The 20,990-nt window shown below is 42.3% G+C and overlaps 1 protein-coding gene across 50 annotated transcripts in view; it reads left to right on the forward strand.

The window, feature by feature from the left end:
* The window catches only part of LOC108590228 (uncharacterized), a 118,263-nt gene that overhangs the window by 25,229 nt on the left and 72,044 nt on the right, over positions 1-20,990 (forward strand). For 37 of the 50 annotated variants that reach the window (XR_013522580.1, XR_013522576.1, XR_013522575.1 and 34 more), the window contains 5 exons: positions 901-981; positions 2,570-2,680; positions 9,155-9,257; positions 10,438-10,514; positions 14,509-14,605. The gene's annotated coding sequence lies outside the window, so the exon portion shown is untranslated. The other 13 variants (XM_078338518.1, XM_078338522.1, XM_078338523.1 and 10 more) reach the window with 8 other exon arrangements.

Below are 20,990 nucleotides of genomic sequence, written 5' to 3' on the forward strand. Positions count from 1 at the left end.
CCAACTCTTTTTTTTTTTTTTTTTTTTTTTTTTAGACAGAATCTTGCTCTGTCACCAGGCTGGAGTGCAGTGGTGCGATCTCGGCTCACTGCAATCTCCACCTCCGGGGTTCAAAGCAATTCTTCCTGCCAAAGCCTCCCAAGTAGCTGGGACTAAAGGTTTGTGTCATTATGCCCAGCTAATTTTTGTATTTGTAGTAGAGACCGACTTTCACCATGTTGGCCAGGATGGTCTCAATCTCTTCACCTCATGATCTGCCCGCCTGGGCCTCTCAAAGCTGGGATTACAGGCTTGAGGCACTGCGCCCAGCCAGGTAACTGTTTATCTGTGTACTGCACACATTATGTCACCTTCCTCTGCAGTGTGCTTGCCACCCTCTGGGACACACTGCTCTAGTATTTTATTTTCTTCTCCTCACCCTTTCTAAGTGGGAAGTCTCTTCTGATCAGGTCACTGGTGTCCAGGCTGGGTGCCTGTGTTCTGGTAGGTTCCACCATGACACCTTCAGAGCCACACTCAGGGTGAAAAGATTTCCAAGCAAGGCAATGGGCATTTTCTTTCCTAAAGTGCAAGAGCAGTTCAACTGTTGCTCCTTACCATATCCAGGGTCTCTAGTTAAGATTTTATTGGGAAAAAAAGGCCATACTGATTATTTTTAAAGCATGAAAACCATAGGCCAAGCCCATCCAGGATGAACACTTTGGGAACGGTCATCTGTTTGGATAATCATACATTCACACATTCATTCAGTGCTTATTGGAGCCTCCCTTGGCTCTTCCTAGCTTAGGGGTCAGGAGAGCTGGCTTTAAGCATAGTGTGTTCATTGTAATGAAACAAAAATGTGCAGCTTGGGATGACGCCATACCAAGCACCGTTCCTGTTTCCTTCCACTTGATCCAGCTTGAAGGTAAACTTTCGGTTCAAGTCCAGAAGCTGCCTTCCAATATCAAGCACTCCAGAATGACCCAAGCCCTTCATAAGGTAGGGAGTGCTGGTCAGCTTCTTTTCCCTAGGAGACAAGGAGGAGAGTAGGATAGCAAGGGTGGCTTTGAACAGGCAGGTCTGGCCAGTTTATCACAACATGCATGATAACATGATGACAGCACTCTATCCACATCACCATGCCCCGTCTCCACATGATTTTTAAAAATGTTTTTATTTTAATTTTTGTGGATACATAGTAGGTGCACATATTTATGGGGTACATGAGATGTTTTGATATAGACATGCAATGTGTAATAATCACATCATGGAGAATAGGGTCTCCACCCCCTCAAGCATTTATCCTTTGTGTTACCTACAATAAAATACAATTAAATTACTATTGATTATAGTCACCCTGTTGTGCTATCAAACATGAGGTCTTATTCAGTCTGCGTTTTTGTACCCATTAACCATCCCCACCTCTCCCCCCACTACTACCCTTCCCAGCCTCTGATAATCATCCTTTTAATCCCTATCTCCATTAATCCAATTGTTTTGATTTTTTAGATACCACAAATAAGTGAGAATGTGTGATGTTTCTCTTTCTGTGCCTAGCTTATTTCACTTAACATAATGATCCCCAGTTCTAACCATACTGTCGCAAATGACAGGATCTCATTCCTTTTTATGACTGAACAGGTATTCCATTGTGTTTAAATATCACATTTCTTCACTCATCTGTTCATGGACACTTAGGTTGCTTCTAAATTGTAGCTATTGTGACCTCTCTCCTGATTAGTCAGTCAATCAATCAGTGCCTGAGGGCAGGGATCCAAGAGAGTCGGTCAAATCAATAATGTAGTCATATAGGAAACGGAAGCTTAAGTTGCACTGAGGAAGATTTGTATGATATAACAGGAAGGACTTCCCTGTGTTTGGGTGGGAAGATATTGCAGTAATAATGATAATGGCCACCACTTACAGAATACTCCACAGAGATGGACTCATTTACCTCACAAAAGCCTTATGAGGTGCCCCATTTTTGTTCCTATGGTAGTGATGAAATAATTGAGGTTTAGAGAAAGAGTCAATGTGACCTGATGAAAGCCTACAGCTAGTAAGGAGTACAGCAGGGACTCAAACCCAGAGCCCAGGTAGTTGTTGACTCTGCTGCTCTGGAATCTGCTTTTCTCGCCAAGAACTTTAAGAATAGCATTATGTCCAGATTTGGGTTAGGCTCATTCTTTTTTTTTTTTTTTGAGATGGAGTTTTGCTCTTGTTACCCAGGCTGGAGTGCAAATGGCGCAATCTCAGCTCACCGCAACCTCTGCCTCCTGGGTTAAGGCAATTCTCCTGCCTCAGCCTCCTGAGTAGCTGGGATTACAGGCACATGCCACCGTGCCCAGCTAATTTTTTGTAATTTTTAGTAGAGACGGGGTTTCACCATGTTGACCAGGATGGTCTCGATCTGCCGACCTCGTGATCCACCCGCCTCAGCCTCCCAAAGTGCTGGGATTAAAGGCTTGAGCCACTGCACCTGGCCTAGGCTCATTCTTGATGGGGGTTGGGGGGGCTAGAAGAAACGACCCCTGTGGACATTTTCTTGCCAAAGGCTTTTGTAATGTATGCAATTTCTCCTTCTTAGAACACCAGGGTTACTTCACTCCCCATTGTGGACACTAAGGGGAAGAAGAATATAATAAGCTTCCCACACATTAGCAGCCAAGTCCTGCTGAAGTCATCCCTGCTGTATCAGGTGAGTGCGGGAGGATGGGACCCTGAGCAGGTACGTGAAAGACCTGGTTTTAGTCCAAAATCAGTTCTATAAAGGCCCAGGATGGTGGGGACATCCAGCTCTTCAACACAGTATCCGCTGAAGGGTTGGATACCAGCACAGTATCCACTGAAGAGTTGGGTTCTAGGGGAGAAGCTTAGAGGTGAGAAGGTTAGAGGTGCATCAGAGGCTCCTGGCTGATGCACCTGCGCCTTCACATGCCCCCGGGCACACACGCAGACATTTGCCTTCTTACGGCTGCCAGCTTTAAATTGTGCCCTCCAACTGTCACTGTGCAAGGTGGTCCTTTGCTGCATCGAGAGGAACTCACATAGCAAGCAGAGCCCCCAGGAATGCAAGTGCCCCGCTCATCTACACTCTGAGCAAAGGCAGGTCTTGCTGCTCACTCCACTTGGGGTGTGGCTGCAGCATAATCTCTCACCCTTTGTGAGTAATAATATACCTTGGACAAACACAGTGGCTTCAGATTGAGCAAAGGATCTCTTTTCCATGCCTTAAGTTATGGTTTCTCTAATTAAGTACCCAATTTATAAGAAAGATTAGCTTACCTCTTGCATCAGCATGACCTGGATGTGGGACATGGAGTCAAAGGAGATTACTCCATGGCTTTAAGATTTAATGAGTGCCCTGCTGGGTTTAAGACTTGCACAGGGGAGTGCAGTGGTGCATGGGGCCTGTAGACCCTGTACTTTGGCCAATTTCTCCCATTTGGAATGGGAACATTTACCCAATGTCTATATTCTCATGGTATCTTGGAAGTAACTAACTTGCTTTTAATTTTACAACTTCACAAACAGAAGGGATTTGCCTTGTCTCAGATGAGACTTTGTACTTGGACTTTTGGGTTAATGTGGAATGAGTTAAGACGTTGGGGGACTTTTGAGTTAATGGTGGAGTGAGTTAATGGTGGAGTGACTTTGGGGAACTGTTGAGAAGGCGTGATTGGTTTTGAAATGTGAAAATGAGGTGAGATTTGGGAAGGGCAGGGTGGAATGACTTGTGATTGGTTCTGTGTCCCCACCCAAATCTCATCTCAAATTATAATCCCCATAATCCCTACATGTTCAAAGAAGGACCTGGTAGGAGGGGATTGGAACATGGAGACAGTTCCCCCTATGCTGTTCTTGTGTAAGTGAGTTCTCACAAGATCTGAGGTTTTATAAATAAGGGGCTCTTCCCCACTTTGCTTGCTCTCCCCTGCTGCCATGTAAGACATGACTGCTTCCCCTTCTGCTATGATTGTGAATTTCCTGAGGCCTCCCTAGACATGCCGAACTGAATCAATTAAACCTTTTTCCTTTATAAATGACCCAATCTCCAGTATTTCTTTTTTTTTTTTTTTAATTTTGGGCCAGGGTCTTCCTGGGCTGGAGTGCAGGGATGCAATCACACCTCACTGCAACCTCAAACTGCTGGGCTCAAGCAATTCTCCAACCTCAGCCACCCAAAGTATTGGGATGACACATGTAAGGCATTACACGCAGCCTCACATTTAAAGGGGTTTCAATAATGAGTTCAGGGCCAACTGCAGAGGCTCATACCTGTAATCCCCACAATTTAGGCGACTGAGGCAGGAGGATCCCTTGAGCCCAGGAGTCCAAGATCAGCCTGGACAACACGGCAAAACCCTATCTCTACAAAAAATACAGAAAAGTAGCCAGGCATAATGATGCACTCCTGTAGTCCCAGCACTTGAGAGGCTGAGGTGGGAATAATTTGAGCCCAGGAGGTGCAGTTAGCAGTGAGCTGAGATTGCACCACTGCACTCCAGCCTGTGAGATATCAAGATTCCATCAAAAACAAAAATAAAAATAAAAACAAACCCAAACCACAATGAGTTCATTTCTCCTGATATAAAGCAAGTTTTGAGTGCAAAAATTTATTTTGATTTTTAGAAAGTTAAGTAGTTTAAGAATGTGTATTCTTAAAAAGAGCACTGCACATGCAGAGGCCTGGGCCTTATCATCACCCTGACAAGCTAAACTGCCTCATCAACACCGTCCCTGCAAAGTTTCTGTAGAAGTTGATTCATCAATTAAAGGTCAGATCTGTGCATACACAGCTTGAAGAAACTGCCAGCAGTTCATTGCTAATTACCAGGACAAACATTTGTATTTCAAAGTTGACCAACAGGATGACAATTCTCAAAGCTCTAAAAATATTTTGTCCTACTAAATGCTAGCCTAGCTTATGACTGTTACCCATCCATGGTTACTAACAGTCAAAGGTAACACTGCTTAGAGCAACAAATGCCACAGGCACTGGTCTCAATAAATGCCTCTTTGTCTGTCACTATAAAAGCTGGTCTGGTCCCAACTCAGTATCAAGGATATTATTCCAGACAGCCCAGGACTATCAATTCAGAAGTTTCCTGAGCACATAAGTGCTTCGGATATGCTTGCAAGGGCTCCTGAATTGGAGTTTTCTGCATCATCTCTATAAAAACACTGTTTCACCTCTAAAGTCACTGAAGAATTGAAGAAGACCCTTGGGAAGTTTCCTAAAGGAGTGGGAGTGGCTCCAAAAATAACCTGCCTTTTAGCACCAGGCCACTAACCCAGAGAATTCACTTCATGGTGGGAGAGTCACTCAAAGCCTGCTATGAACCTAACCCCCCAAAAGGTGATGGAAAAGGCTAGAGGAAACCCCTAAACAATTGACCATGCCTTGTATCTTTCTCTAGAAACCCAATCAACTAACGGAAAAGCCTATTTGAAATTTTAAAATGTAGATGCTACTCATGAGGGCTGTCATCGATGTAGGAAAACTATTAACTCCAGTGGATGCTACGTTTCTTTCCCTGTATTAAAAAAGTTCCTCACATTTAATAATTTTGGTTAATTTAGATCAGTTTTGATTGAACAGACAGCATGAATCAAACTTAGTTCAAACCTTAATGATATTGTAATATTTACTAACAGCCAGTTCTCAATATAAAAGGTTTATGAATATTCTAATATTTCTACTTTAAAAACTTGCTTAACAAAAAAATCAAAGAAATGCTCTTTTGAAGAACAAAGTTTCAGGGCATGGAGGAAAGAGAAAGTGACCATTACAAATTCTTCATAGAACCACCAGGAATCTTGAATCCATTTAAATACAAATATAGAAGATCAGATTCTGATCTGACATTGTTTCTGCATTTTTAGAAACACTTTTCACTCACAAATCCAAGGTTTCAATGCCATTAAAAATATCTACAGGAAAGGACTGGTGTGAAATACAATATTATAATAGTTATTGCATTAAAGTAGTTACTTTTCTGTATTCTTCACATGTCCCACTATATGGCTATATAATTTTTATAATAAAAAATCATAAGTTATGGAAGCATTCAAGGTTACAAAGCACTGTTGACTTTATAAAAGAATTCTTAAAACAAGTGTGCAGAAAGAAGGCATTCGACTATGATAGAGAAGCCGCCAGGTGGAAAGGCTCACGAGGTCCCAGGAGGAGCTCCAGGGGGAAGCTCATTGTTGGCCTTTCCAGCAGTGCTGTCCCTGGACACCAGAAGCAGCGGGAGCCCCTTGCCTGTGGCACCACGGACTCCCACCAAGGCACGTATGATGGACACTGTACTTCTATACATTTATTAGCGTTGGGTATATGGGGACTCTCAGGGCACTTCTGAAATGCATACTTGATTCCTTTTTACATCAAGGAAAGTAAGATTCACACACAAATACCAAGATGACCAATGAATGGTGGCCTCACTGGCAAAAGCAGCCGTTGTAGGTAACCACATTGCCTCCCTAGCTTTCTGTAACCCATGGGATTGGGGAAAGGTTAAGTAACATTTCTTTTTCAAATTCATTTCAAACACTCAACTATGTTCATTCAAAAAACAGCAACTATATGCACAAGACTAAACAGAAATCATTCACACTGACAGCTCACGAAGGGGGCTCTCTGTACCCTTTCAGGAGGGTTTGGGGCAATAAAGCCAAAATCTGTATTTAAAACAGGTGTGTCTCATAAGATAAATTTTTAACTTACTCATTAAAGGTCCTAGTGGACATTCCAAACTAGTAACTTATACCTAGAGAGAGAAAACATAAATGCTTACTGTATAGTTATATAAAAATAGAAGTCTATCAATAGAGTCCAATCCTCAAGAAAGCACACAATTTGTGCCCAAAGGCTGTATATATATCAAGGAAGGGTGACTTCCTTCCTTGATCTCTAAACAACATCCTCTCCATGTTGGGGGTATCGAGAGGTTGGGCATTTACCTAATGCCACAGGGTCCACTGGCGGGGGTCACAGCTGCTGGTTGGTGAAGAAGGATTTAGTCTCCCTGCAGACAGGATTGACACAGAGCGGACAGCTCAGTGTCAGCTGCTTGGAGCACAGCTCGTTTGACTGGATGTGTGAATGCACCAAGTCAGCCAGGGCCTGGAAGACAGACAAGAGGCGAGGAGGCATCAGAAGCACAGGGTCTGCTTATCTGCCCTGCCCCCTCCTCCATCTGCCCAGGCCAGAGCTCTGGCTTGAGGTTTCTTTTCATCTGAGCGGTGAGCATTTTGGATCAAATTCTACAATATCTTCCTTTCCTGAGAATCCTCAGCTTAGAGAAGTTAAAACAGAGATTTCAGGAAATGAAATCCTCTTACCCCACCCTCTAGACCTTTTCTCTGGAAAGTAGGTTCGAAATTAGACATAGTTATAGGTGGGTAGAAATCAGAAATTTGGGGGTATCTGAAGGAAGACTGAACGGATAAGGATAAAATTTGATTTTATTTTTCTAATTAATTGGAACTCCAAATGTTCTAATATGTGAGAAAAACCAATATTCTGCAAGAGTTTCTCAGGGGATTACTCTCTGGTATGTTCTACTAAAATGGTTGGAACACTGTAGATACCTTAGAGAACAATGGATTTCCATTACGAGACTGTGATTTTCCGATGTTTTCAACTTCACACGAAATAAAATGAGAAAAGGGAGGAAAAACACGACATGTTTTATTTTCCTCTTTTTTTTTCAAAGAAACTGCTAAAAAAAAATTCACATAGACACACACACACAATTCAAACTCTGACTTCAAGTGTTTGCAGATTTGCTCAAGAGTGAAAAGCATCACGGGGCAGGGCTGTGCGTTGATGCTGTTATCATAAATTATTCCTCAACTCCTTCCCCTCCCTGTCACCTTCCCACAGGTGATTAGTTTTTGAATCCTCTTTGCGGCTACACTTGATGAAATTCTCAGTTGAAATCTGCTTACCATTCTTTTTTTATTCTACTTTATAATGCATAATTTTACAGACTCTCCCTATGTACAATGTTGCTTTAAATATAGACCTTTTCATACTTGTTTTGATCCCAAGTGTGAAAATGAAGTAAATTAACTTATTGACTATAAAATGTATATTGGACCCAATTCAGAGTTGGGTTTTAAAATATATTCCTTTTGTTTGTTTGTTTGTTTTTTGAAATGGAGTCTTGTTCTGTTGCCCAGGCTGGAGTGCAGTGGTACTATCTCTGCTCACTGCAACCTCCACCTCCTGGGTTCAAGGGATTGTCCTGCCTCAGCTTCCTGAGTAGCTGAGATTACAGGCACCCACCACCATGCCCAGCTAATTTTTGTATTTTTGGTAGAGGCAGGGTTTCACCATGTTGGCCAGGCTGGTCTTGAACTCCTGACCTCAAATGACCCACCCACCTCAGCCTCCCAAAGTGCTGGGATTACAGATGTGAGCTACCAAGTCTGGCCTAAAATATATTCTTATTGAGAAAAAGCTAGAGGAAAACATGGGAGGATTGTTTCAGTACCATCCCTATTTCCAGTTCCAAAAATATTCACTGTGTAATAGCTGAAATTGGTCTAATAATGATTTACTAAGATAAGATTCTTCTGTTTCCCTTTTCTTCTGGTAGCTTTTCAGTACTTGGTCATTTGTTTGTTTATTTATTTATTTATTTATTGAGAAGGAGTCTCGATCTGTTGCTCAGGCTGGAGTGCAATGCCACAATCTCAGCTCAAACTAAAAAAAACGATGTCAGCCACAGTGACCCCTGGGTCACCTGGGTCAATGAACACACAAGTTTCCTCTCCCACTGATGACATGGAATTGACTCAATGTGTTGAAATTATTACTCAGATGATGTATTGTTCAGAAGATTGAGGACACCATACATGCAAACAAATATAGTAAACAATATTTCTGAATGATACATTTGATTTTTTTCCTTCAATGTAAGCTTCCCTTAAAATAAAATATGGGAAGAAACCCAGCCAAAGCTGTAAGGTGCAGGACACTTTTGTGGATTATGTTTTTTAAAAGTTCTGTGTAACTGAGTTTTATGAATCACATGAAGACCTTTATCTGGAGGAAAATATCACCTTTGAAATACAAGACCTGTCTTAATAGTGGAAAGAATGGAAGCTTTATTCACTTGTCTCAAAACTCAAAACAGGTTTGTTGGTTGTTGTTTAGGCTGTTAGAGAAACAGCAGTGAGAGAAGCGTTTCCAGAAGCCATTATCATAAAGCCATAGGACATCTTTGGAAGAGAGGAAACATTGCTTAATCATTTTTCAAGTATGTATTCTTCCTTAATGAAAAAATATATCCTTGGTCTGTCAATCAGAGAAAACTGTTAGCTTGTGCAACTTCAACATGGTTAGTCAGTATCCCTCTCTTCTCTCAGAAAGAGGGGCATGTAGGCTAAAACCTTAAAGATGACTGAATGTAGTCTGATGCAGGGAGTTGGGGAAGAGTATTGCATGCAGAGGGAACAGTAGGTACAGGGGCCCAGAGGTGAAAGGGCATGTTGGATTCCATGTTCAGTTGAACCAGGTTTTCTCAGTAGTGGCAGTATTGACATTTTCAGCCAGATAATTCTTCGTTATGGGGGCTGTTGAAGAATGTTTGGCAGCATTCCTGGCCTCTAGCCACTAGATGCCATTCATAGCACCCTCCAGTTAGGACAACTGAAAATGTCTCCAGAGGGGTTGTCAATGTCCCCTGGGGGCCAAAATCACTATTACTACTATTGTTTTTGAAAACCGAAATGGCAGAATATTAGCAATTCCATGTGATACAGCTTAATAATTTGTGACGGTTAATAAGAGAGTTGGGAGGAGTGGTAAGAGACGAGTTTAGCAAGCTGTGGGCAAAGACAAGTCAGAAAAGCCTCAAGCTATCTGAAGGGAAGTATTTTCCTACTGTGGAAAATACGTGGATAGCAGGTATTATTTGAGCTCTTGAGAAGGCTCATTCTTCAAGAAGCTTTCTGCGAATAGATAATGCCATTATTTTAACTTTGTCACATTTTCTTTGTTAAGATCAGTGTGGCCTTCTTCCTTTCTTCCTCCTTCCTTCCTTTTTCCCTTCTTTCCTTTCTTCCTGTCTCTCTGTCTCTCATTCTATCTCCTTTTCTTTATTTTTTTTGAGATGGAGTTTCGCTCTTGTTACCCAGGCTGGAGTCCAATGGCCCGATCTCAGCTCACCGCAACCAATGCCTCCTGGGTTCAGGCGATTCTCCTGCCTCAGCCTCCCAAGTAGCTGGGACTACAGGCGTGCACCACCATGCCCAGCTAATTTTTTGTATTTTTGGTAAGACGGGGTTTCACCATGTTGACCAGGATGGTCTCGATCTCTTGACCTCATGATCCACCCACCTCAGCCTCCCAAAGTGCTGGGATTACAGGGGTGAGCCACTGCGCCCGGCCCTCTCCTTTTCAAGTATTACTTCAACATACATTATAATTTTTTATAGGTCTCAGATGTATCCAAAGGAATTATTAATGCAGTTAAGGACCCTGATGCCAGAGGGAAGACCTTTACTTCTGTTGGGTAAGTGCTTAGTTTTTGAATTTAAAATTGTGCTATTATAATGAAGGAATCAATATCTAAATTAGTTACTAACAGATTTATTTGTTGCACTTTTATAATATCAGATATTGCTTGCATTAAGTCAGAATTTGAGGGAACCTGAAATCCACTTTAATGAATAATTGGGTGCAGCCAGGAGGTTGAGTGGGTGGCAGCATGGAGATTCATGGGCACCTTAGTGACCTTAATAACCTCATTTGAACATTGGGCAAAGGGTGATCGGATTGCAGTGAGATTTGAATGGCAGGATAAGAAGTGGAGGCAACAGTTAGGTAACTATTTGGAGAAGTTTGTAAAAGGAAGCAAAGGAAAGGGGTAAAAAAGAGAAGGCTGTGAAACATGAGTCTTGTCAAGGGAGATACCACCTGGATTTGGAAGATTGTACATCTTGTTTATAAGTTGCTAAGAATGGTCCAGGAAAGAGATAAGAGTTGATGACTCAGGAGATGGGGACACCAAGAAAGGAGCAGAGTCCTTTAGGAATTGAGAGGAGTTGGATACAGAGTGCAAATGAGGGTTTGACTTTTGCAAAAAGACAACATTTTCTTCAATTTAATGAGGAAAATAATTCAGGATATATGCAGATGCAGGTAGGTTTGAATGTGAGAATTGAAGGGAGTATCCAGCCGGGCTCGGTGGCTCACCCCTCTAATCCCAGCACTTTGGGAGGCCGAGGCAGGTGGGTCATGAGGTCGAGAGATCGAGACCATCCTGGTCAACATGGTGAAACCCCATCTCTACTACATACAAAAAATTAGCTGGGTATGGTGGCGCGTGCCTGCAGTCCCAGCTACTCAGGAGGCCGAGGCAGGAGAATTGCCTGAACCCAGGAGGCAGAGGTTGCGGTGAGCCGAGATCGCCGCGCCATTGCACTCCAGCCTGGGTAACAAGAGCGAAACTCCATCTCAAAAAAAAAGAAAAAAGAAAAAAAGAAATTAAAAAAAGGGAGTATCTTTTCCTGTTACAATTTGAGGTTAGCTAAAAGGCAGGATGGAGTGGGTCAAAAAAGGTGTGCGGAAAAGCTGAAGACAGAGAAGATACAAAGTATCCCCTGGGAGAATAGCAAAGAGCTTTTCCTAGGAGAACATGTAGGGCTGCCAAGCCGAACGGCGTGTTTTATTTGAAATTACTGAGAAAAACTATAAGGAGAAGTCAATTCGCTCAATTCCATTTCTTCTATAGTTTTGTCCTTCTGGGGTTTCAGGCTCAGAGAAGGCAGATGTTTGGGTTAACAAGAGTAAGGATTTTGCCTGGCAATTTTAGTGGTTACAGGCCTGGGAGACAAGGTTTTGCTGAGGATATTTGCAGAGGAAGTAACTAATGCTGGGCCATGAAATCTAAGCTGGGAGGGATGCAGGCTTCAATGTATCTTTCTCTTTGAGCAAGGGCACTTAAACTAGTCTTTCAGTTGCACTTAATGGAAAACAAAGTGCTTCAGAACAGCTGAAGAGGAAACCTATTATGTAGAATTAATTAGTTTACCCATAGTACCAGTTTTGTTTTTTTTTTTTTTGAGACGGAGTTTCGCTCTGGTTACCCAGGCTGGAGTGCAATGGCGCGGCGATCTCGGCTCACCGCAACCTCCGCCTCCTGGGTTCAGGCAATTCTCCTGCCTCGGCCTCCTGAGCAGCTGGGATTACAGGCACGCGCCACCATGCCCAACTAATTTTTTGTATTTTTAGTAGAGACGGGGTTTCACCATGTTGACCATGATGGTCTCGATCTCTTGACGTTGTGATCCACCCACCTCGGTCTCCCAAAGTGCTGGGACTATAGGCGTGAACCACTGTGCCCGTCCATGGTACGTACTAGTTTTGTTAGTCATCGTAAAAATTCAAGTTGTTCTTGGCGTAGCATGTATTATATGCTCTGTAATGATCCTTACAAATCCTTTTGGAATTTGTAGAAATGTACTTTAAAACCTTTGTCTGATATTTTCCCTAGCTGACAGTTTCTTGTTTGTTTTTTTTTTGAGATGGAGTTCCGCTTTTGTTACCCAGGCTGGAGTGCAATGGCGCGATCTCGGCTCACCGCAACCTCCGCCTCCTGGGTTCAGGCAATTCTCCTGCCTCAGCCTCCTGCGTAGCTGGGATTACAGGCATGCGCCACCATGCCCAGCTACTTTTTTGTATTTTTAGTAGAGATGGGGTTTCACCATGTTGACCAGGATGGTCTCGATCTCTTGACCTCGTGATCCACCCGCCTCGGCCTCCCAAAGTGCTGGGATTACAGGCTTGAGGCACCGCGTCCGCCCAGTTTCTTGTTTTTTAGTAAAGTATGTCAGAATAGGCTGGGCGCGGTGGCTCACGCCTGTAATCCCAGCACTTTAGGAGGCCGAGACGGGCGGATCACGAGGTGAAGAGATTGAGACCATCCTGGCCAACACAGTGAAACCCTGTCTCCACTAAAAATACAAAAAAATGTGCGGGTGTGGTGGCGCACGCCTGTAGTCCCAGCTACTCCGGAGGCTGAAGCAGGAGAATTGTTAGAATGCGGGGGGGCAGAGGTTGCAGTGAGCCGAGACTGCGCCACTGCACTCCAGCCTGGCGTCTGCCGACAGACCCACTCTGTCTCAAAAAAAAAAAAAAAAGTATGTCATGATAATGAGGTTCTCACTGAATTAACTTCACTCAGCTCTTGGTTGTCATAGATTTTATTTCATGAAACACAAGTGAATTAGGAGATGGGTGAAGAAATACCAAAATATATTATAAGCAATGGCACTTATTAATGCTAGGTTAAAATTGTACAGAACTATTCAGATTAATGAAATAGAGCAGAAAGTCCAGAAACACTCCCATTGTATGTAAGGACATAGTATGTGATAAAGGTGACGTTTTGGTATAGGGAAAGATTCAGTAGAGTAAATGATTCTGTAAATAGCATTGAAGCAATTGGCTTACATTTTGGGAAAAATATGATTACATGTTTATCTTATGTCATGTACAAAAATATGTCACAGAAGGAACTTTATAGTAAAAAAATTTTTTTAATAAGCTTTAGACAAAATATGTGGAAATTTATGTCACTGCAGAGGAATTTTCTAAATATGAAACCAAGCCATAAAGAAAATCAGTAGTTTTGGTTGAATTAAACTATTAAAATTTTATGTGCACAAAACACTGTAAATAACACTAAAGGTAAAATACAATCAATAAAAGGTATTTCCAACAATATCACTAAAATATAGAGAATTCTTACAAATTATTTGTATAGACAGGGACTCCAGGAGGAAAGAAAGGATAAATATATAAATGACCAAAAATACATGAAGAAATAACCTCTCATATTAAAAACATAATAATTAAAACATATGATACTTTTAACATAACAGATTGGCAAAATTTTTGTTTTATTATGACATCTCATTTTGGATGGAGGGGGCATTCTAACATTTTCTATAAATTGATAGAACCATTTTGAAAAGCAGTTTAGAAGTATTCAGTAAAAGCCTTAAAATTTCAAAGTCTACATTGAGCCAGTTCCACTTCTACAAATATATTCTAAATGCATAATCATGATAAGTACAAATATTTATTATAAGAATGTTCAATAAAGCATTATTTTATAAAAAAATTTTAATAGCAGATGTCTCAACTGGCAACTGATAAAATAATTGGGATTACATGGATTGTAACTGTGCAGTCATGAAACATGGAACAATATATTGAATGATGTGGAAAGACAATTGTGATATGGTGTTAAATGAAAAGTCATTACAGCATAGAATGGATTGTGTGTTTATAAAAACAAAATAATGTGTGCATGTAAGGGGATGAGAAGGATATAGATCAAATATATTGTCTTTCATAATGGGATTATGGGTGATTTTTCTTTGTGCTAATCTGTATTTAGTACAGTAAATATATGTTTCCTTTTTTATGAGAAAAATGCTATTTTGTTATAAAGGAAAATTTTTGAGAAGTATGCAGCTGAAAGAACTGTCTTTTTGTAGGCCAAATCGGTACCTCCTCTTTGAGCTGGTGAAGTACATCTATGCTGTGACTCACAGATTATTCCTCCCGTACCCCATAACCACGTTTTGCCTATTGGTAAGTAGAGTGCTCCTTTTGTGCGACTTCTGAAAAAGCTAACTCCACACACTTGTTCTTAATGTTCTCCCTTAGGGTTATAGGGTGTGTGAAGGACTAGACTCCACCTATCCTAGTATTATGCCATTAGCTCAAGGAAGAAGCAGAAATAGATTAACGCCAGTAAGAAAAATGTGTTGGGAGATTAAATCTGCAGTCCTTCACTTTTTCCAATTTAAAACCATTGAGTTTAATTTTGGAGAAATCACTTGCTTGGCACATACATAAGAGGCAGTCAGATTCTCCTGTGTTTCATGTTACTCATTATTAAATCAACATTATCATGCTACTGGGGAAGGGAGTCAGGCTAATACAGACTTGGATTTGTGGTTGCCTTTTCTTTCCTTGCTTCTTAGTTCACTTCTTCCTTTTGTGGGTTAAATATCTTTGACTTGGCTGGGAGTGGTGGCTTATGCCTGTAATCCCAGCACTTTGGGAGGCCAAGCCCTCTGCTAGCACTGAAACTCATCCAGCTGCCCTACTCCAGGGGGCGGCTTCTCCACACCTGCCCATCATTAACAATGTTTCTTTCTCTGCTGGATCATTCCCATCAACAGGCAAAAATGCCTAATAGCTCCTCTGTCAAAGCCTCTGTTCCTCCCATCACCCTTCTAGCTACTTTGCTGTTGTGTCCCTTCACATCCTAACCCCTCCTAACATCCTGACGAAACTGTTGCCAGTTTTCTCACCCTTTCCTTAACCTATTCCAGTCAGACTTTTATTCCCATTTCTCTCCTAAACCTCTTTTCAAGGCACCCAGTGTCCGTGCTGCCACATCCGGTAGTCAGTTCTCAGACCTCATCTCATGTTCCTGTGCATTTGCTGCTAGGGAAGATGCAAAATAAAGTGATAATATTATACCGTATCTACTTTTGAAAACCTATGGACCATATTGACAAGCAGCAGCCAGGTTGTCCCCTGAATGCTACCTAAAAGCGAAAGTGTAGAGAATACGAGAAAACAGTGCTTAGGGAACACGTGGAAGTCAGCAGCTCTCATACTTTTTCAGACCAGCTGTGTCTGGAGAGCTGAGGCCATTTCTGTGATGTCTCTTTTGTGGTTTTGAAAGATCAGGCAGGATAACTGGTGGTCAGACACTTCAGTTTATCTTACACTAAAGGGTCTCTTACATTTATAATGGAGAATATGCTGATACGGTGGCAAGCGTGGGTTTTGAATTTGGTTTGCAAACTGGCTTATAGAACTCTGGTAATGTGCCACATTTTCCCAATCCAGTCTATTATCGATGGGCATTTGGGTTGGTTCCAGGTCTTTGCTAATGTAAACAGTGCTGCAATGAACATTCATGTGCATGTGTCCTTATAGTAGAACGAGTTATAGTCCTTTGGATATATACCCAGTAATGGGATTGCTGGATCAATTGGAATTTCTATTTCTAAGGCCTTGAGGAATCGAAAAAAAAAAAGAACTGTGGTAAAAGAATTGATGACTTTCAGGTGAGTAGGATGAGGGAATTGATGCTGCTGTAGGTGCAGATGGATTCCATTATGTCCTTTTGAATAATCCAAGATCTCTGCAAACTTTACAGTTCATTGTCTTTTCCTAGAAACAAGATGGGTTTAGTTTTCTAGCTCTACAGTGAACATTAGTCAACCCAGGTTGAGTATAGCTAGAGCAAAAAGAGGTAATTGGGTTTTTTTTTTTTTTTTAATGAGCGAGGAACAAATGCTGTGTTATCTCCTAAATTCAAAGTTAAAATTGAGTCAGAATGCCCATGCTTAGAAAATAGGGACCTGAGAGAACTGAGGAATGGACTAGCTCTGCTTTAGCCCTGATTTTATTCCTAAACCCTCCTGTTAAGCCTCCCCTGGCAGGTGTAATGACTTGTGCTTCCCTGCCCTAGATTTATTTCTGTGGAAATCTGTATATAGAATGGCTCATGTAGTGCCAACATCCTGTGCTCGTGGCTACGACTGGGAACCTTGATCTGATACTTGGTGATCTTGCCCTTCTTTCGTCTTAAGCCCTCATTCTGTGTTCTACTTTTATAGTGATTTGCATGAATTGAAAATTGCCACATATTCTTTGAAAGCAATTAAGTCTCAATAATAGGACTCATGCCAGCTTGAATGTTTAAATGCATGCTAGGGTTTGAATCTCTACATTCTCTATACTTAATTTTAAGTCTTTAAGAGCTTGAAGACCTTATTCTAACTTTATTAGTTTATACCTCCTGTTTGTTTAACAAAATACGTTAGCATGGGTAATCTGTAAATAGCAGAGGTATATTTCTCACAGCTCTGGAGGCTGGAAAGTTCAAGATCAAGGTGCCAGTGGGTTTGGTGGTTGGTGAGGGCTGTGCTTTCTACTTCTAAGATGGTGCCTTCAGGCTGTGTCCTCATACGGTGGACATGGGTAGAAGGGCAAAAAGGGACTAGGGCACTCTCTTCAGCCTCTTTATAAGAGCACCAGTCCCATATATGAAAGCAAGCCCTCATAATCTAATCACCTCCTAAAGACCACCCCCCCCTTAATACTGTTGCATTGGGGACTAAATTCAGCATGAATTTTGGAGGACACAAACATTCAAACCATAGCACTGACTAAGGAAACAATTTGGCCATCCTAAGCTAGTGGGTATCACCCTCTCAGTGTATGGAAATTGCATATAACCAGGAACTAGGAGCTGGGCATAAGATCTGGGTCACTCATATCCTCTCTTCATAAGGAGGGATGAGCTGAATCTCCATTTATAGGGGCTGTCCCCATGGAGACTTGAAGCCATACGCTTCTCAGGATTCAGGTTGCACATTACCTGATTGTCACAGTTGATTTGAGCCTGCAAGACTGTAAACCCATCCCGTTATCATGTTTTCATTCCTCATGCACATACATTTATCATTAAACCTCTGTGATTAAGCAAATCTATTTACCTTCTGATTCTATTTTAAATTCCTTTCATGTTCTTCCTTGGCCCTCCTGTGTATATCCCTCAGCTTTGCTAGGCCTTAAGATCATCGCACACTCTTCATCATAAGAATAAAAATAAATTCTGTGATGGAAGCATATATGGGAATATATGCAAAGATCTCTGAGAAGAGAAAGAAGAGTCTCTGAAAGGATCAGGAAAAACTCCATAGAAAATGGATTTTTAAAGCTACAACTTGATGTTAACCTGCTGAAATGTTTGTGGAGGAGGGTTAGGAGGAAGCAAGCATTCATGTTGTGAAGAGAACAGCACAAGCAATTGCAGTGGGTCATGAGTGAGTGGGCGGTTATGAGTGGGAGACAGAGCCAGTGAGTTGGGAGGGGCACAGGTGAGTTTAACCTTTACCATGGAGGTGACATAGAGCAGGTGAATTCCGTACAGATTTGGCTTTGAATATGAATTCCACTGCGTCTCAGTTATGAGATTGGACAAGGCACTTGACCTCTTTTTGTCAGCCTCCGTTTTCTTGTTTATAAAATGGAGGTGATAGTAGTAACTATATGATGGGATTGTATTGAGAAATTAAACGAGATCATGCATGTAAACTGCTGAGCCCTGCGCACCGAAGAACTAAGTAAATATGAGCCATTATCATTTAAGTAGGGAGCATCATGCCTGACTGAGTCCATACATTTGTTTCTTGACTTAAAATAGCTGCCATTCCTGAGAGGGAGGGATTCCTATTTTCTAAATGATGGAAACAGGGACTTGCAGAAGGTAAATTGCCACTGAGTAAGTAGCTGAATTGGTTTTCCAACCTGGATCTATCTGGCTACAAAACTGATACCTTATTCCAGGAAGGATTTAAGAATGCTCAGGAGGAAGACATTCCCAGAGTCACACTCTAGAAGATCAAGGAGTGAATGGGAGATGTAGTGGAATGGAGGGCATATTTGAAGAAACCTTTCCTGTGAAGGAAAATCCAAGACAGAATGATGTAAGGAGACACTTTAACTTGAAAAGATTCTTGTGAGAGAAGGAAACGGGCTATTTGCAATAGAGGAGAGAGACTAGAACAAAGTTGGAACTCAACTTCATGGAAGCAGAGGGTGGTGGAGTTTTCGAGGGCTGAGTGAGATAGTGTAAAAGCACTGGGGACAAGAGGCCATCTGAATCCCGTAAGGGCCAGGGTGAGGGGTTCACGGGTCATTTGTCTTTGCTGATTGGCTTTATCCAAAGGAAGAGTAAACATCCTTAGGAAGTAGTCCTGCAGCGTGGAGCAAGATGCCCACCAAAGTTAGGCACATCCCACAGAACATGGAAGAAAGGGGTGCTATTTCCTTTTGTCATGACATTTCAGAGAATGGTTCCCCTGGGTCCTTGAGAAAGACATTCCTGGGTTGTAAGAAGGCTAAGGAGGCCGGGCGTGGTGGCTCAAGCCTGTAATCCCAGTACTTTGGGAGGCCGAGGCGGGTGGATCACGAGGTCAAGAGATCGAGACCATCGTGGTCAACAAGGTGAAACCTCATCTCATTAAAAATACAAAAAATTAGCTGGGCATGGTGGTGCGTGCTGGTAACCCTCCTACTCAGGAGGCTGAGGCAGGAGAATTGCCTGAACTCAGGAGGCAGAGGTTGCAGTGAGCCAAGATCGCGCCACTGCACTCCAGCCTGGGTAACGAGCGAAACTCCATCTCGAAAAAAAAAAAAAAAAACCAAGAAGGCTAAGGAAAGATGTATGTCTCAAAGGGGAACAGAAATAATTTGTAATTTTAAGTTTTCTGAACAAAATGCTCTGAGGGAAGTTGGGGTCTAATGTTAGAGATGTAGTTTGGATGTCCTCACCCAAATCTCATGTTGAAATGTCATCTCCAGTGTTGGAGTTGGGGCTTAGTGGGATGTGATTGGATCCTGGGGTAGATTTCTCATGAATGGTTTAGTCCATCTTCTTGGTACAATCCTCAAGACAGTGAGTTCTAGCAAGATCTCATCGTTTAAAAGTGTTAGGCACCTCTCCTCATCCCTTGCTCCTACTCCTGCTATGTGAGATGCTTGCTTTCCTTTCACCTATTGCCATGACTAGAAGCTTCCTGAAGCCTCCCCAGAAGCAGATGCCCATGTTATGCTTCCTGTACAGCCTGAAGAACTATGAGCCAATTAAACTTTCTTTCTTTATAAGTTACCTAAGCTCAGATTTTTTTTATAGCAATACAAGAATGGCCTAATAGAGTTAGGAAGAAGCCTGTCCGAAGTACAGTCAGGCTGAGGGGAGCTTTAAGGCCATCTTGATGGGGGGAAGTCTTTCAGTACCCTAATGCAAGCATATGGTGATGTTGGCAGAGAGGAAGGGCATAACTTGTGGTGCTTGGGGCGCCTGGCCCTAGAGGGAACAGAAGGGCCAGAATCCAGAGCACAAGTGGGATTGTATGGGCTGACAAGTAAAAGTATATGATAGCAATAGTGTATGATAGCATGTGTGCAAGTCCATTTTGTATTGCCACAAAAGAATACCTGAAGTTGGGTAATTAATAAAGGGGTTTATTTGGCTCGCTGTTTTGCATGCTCTACAAGCATGGCACTAGTGTCTGCTTGGCTTCTGGTGAGGCCTCAAGAAGCTTTTACTCATGGCAGAAGGAAAGGGGAGCCAGTGTGTCACATGGCAAGAGAAAGAGCAAGAAGTGGGGATGGTGCCAGGCTCCTTTAAACATGAAACTCGTTACCACTGGTAAGGCACAAAGCCATTCGTGAGGCGTCCTCACCCATGGCCCAAATACCTCCAAGCAGGCCCCACTTCTAACATTAGGGATCACATTTCCCATGAGATTTGGAGGGGACACACGTTGAAACTATATCAGCATATTAAACAAAACCATTCCTCACGTGGTCAAAGTACAAACTATTTTTTGTTTTTGTCTTTTGTTTTGTTTTGTTTTTTTGTGATAGAGTCTTGTTCTATTTTGCCCAGGCTGGAGTGCAGTGACATGATCTCAGCCTCTGCCTCCCAGGTTCCAGCGATCCCCCGTCTCAGCCTCCCAAGTAGCTGGGATTACAAGCATGTGCCACCGCACCCAGCTAATGTTTGTATTTTTAGTAGAGACGGGGTTTCACCATGTTGGCCAGGCTGGTCTTGAACTCCTGACCTCAGGTGATCTGCCTGGCTCGGCCTCCCAAAGTGCTGGGATTACAGGCATGAGCCACCGCACCTGGCCAGGACTTTATGTTTTATCACTAGGCTTTCCTTTAAAATCTCTGTGCTAGGCCGGGTGCTGTGGCTCGCGCCTGTAATCCCAGCACTTTGGGAGGCTGCGGTGCGAGGATAACTTGAGCCCAGGAGTTTGAGACCAGCCTGGGCAACATAGTGAAACCCCATCTCTTTAAAAAAATGAAATAAAATCTCTCTATGAGAATATAAGGCACTAGAAGCAGGACTTTTTATCTGTCATATTCACTGCTATGT

The sequence above is a fragment of the Callithrix jacchus genome, chromosome 9 (genome assembly GCF_049354715.1).
Source record: "Callithrix jacchus isolate 240 chromosome 9, calJac240_pri, whole genome shotgun sequence".
NCBI classification, from domain to species: domain Eukaryota; kingdom Metazoa; phylum Chordata; class Mammalia; order Primates; family Cebidae; genus Callithrix; species Callithrix jacchus.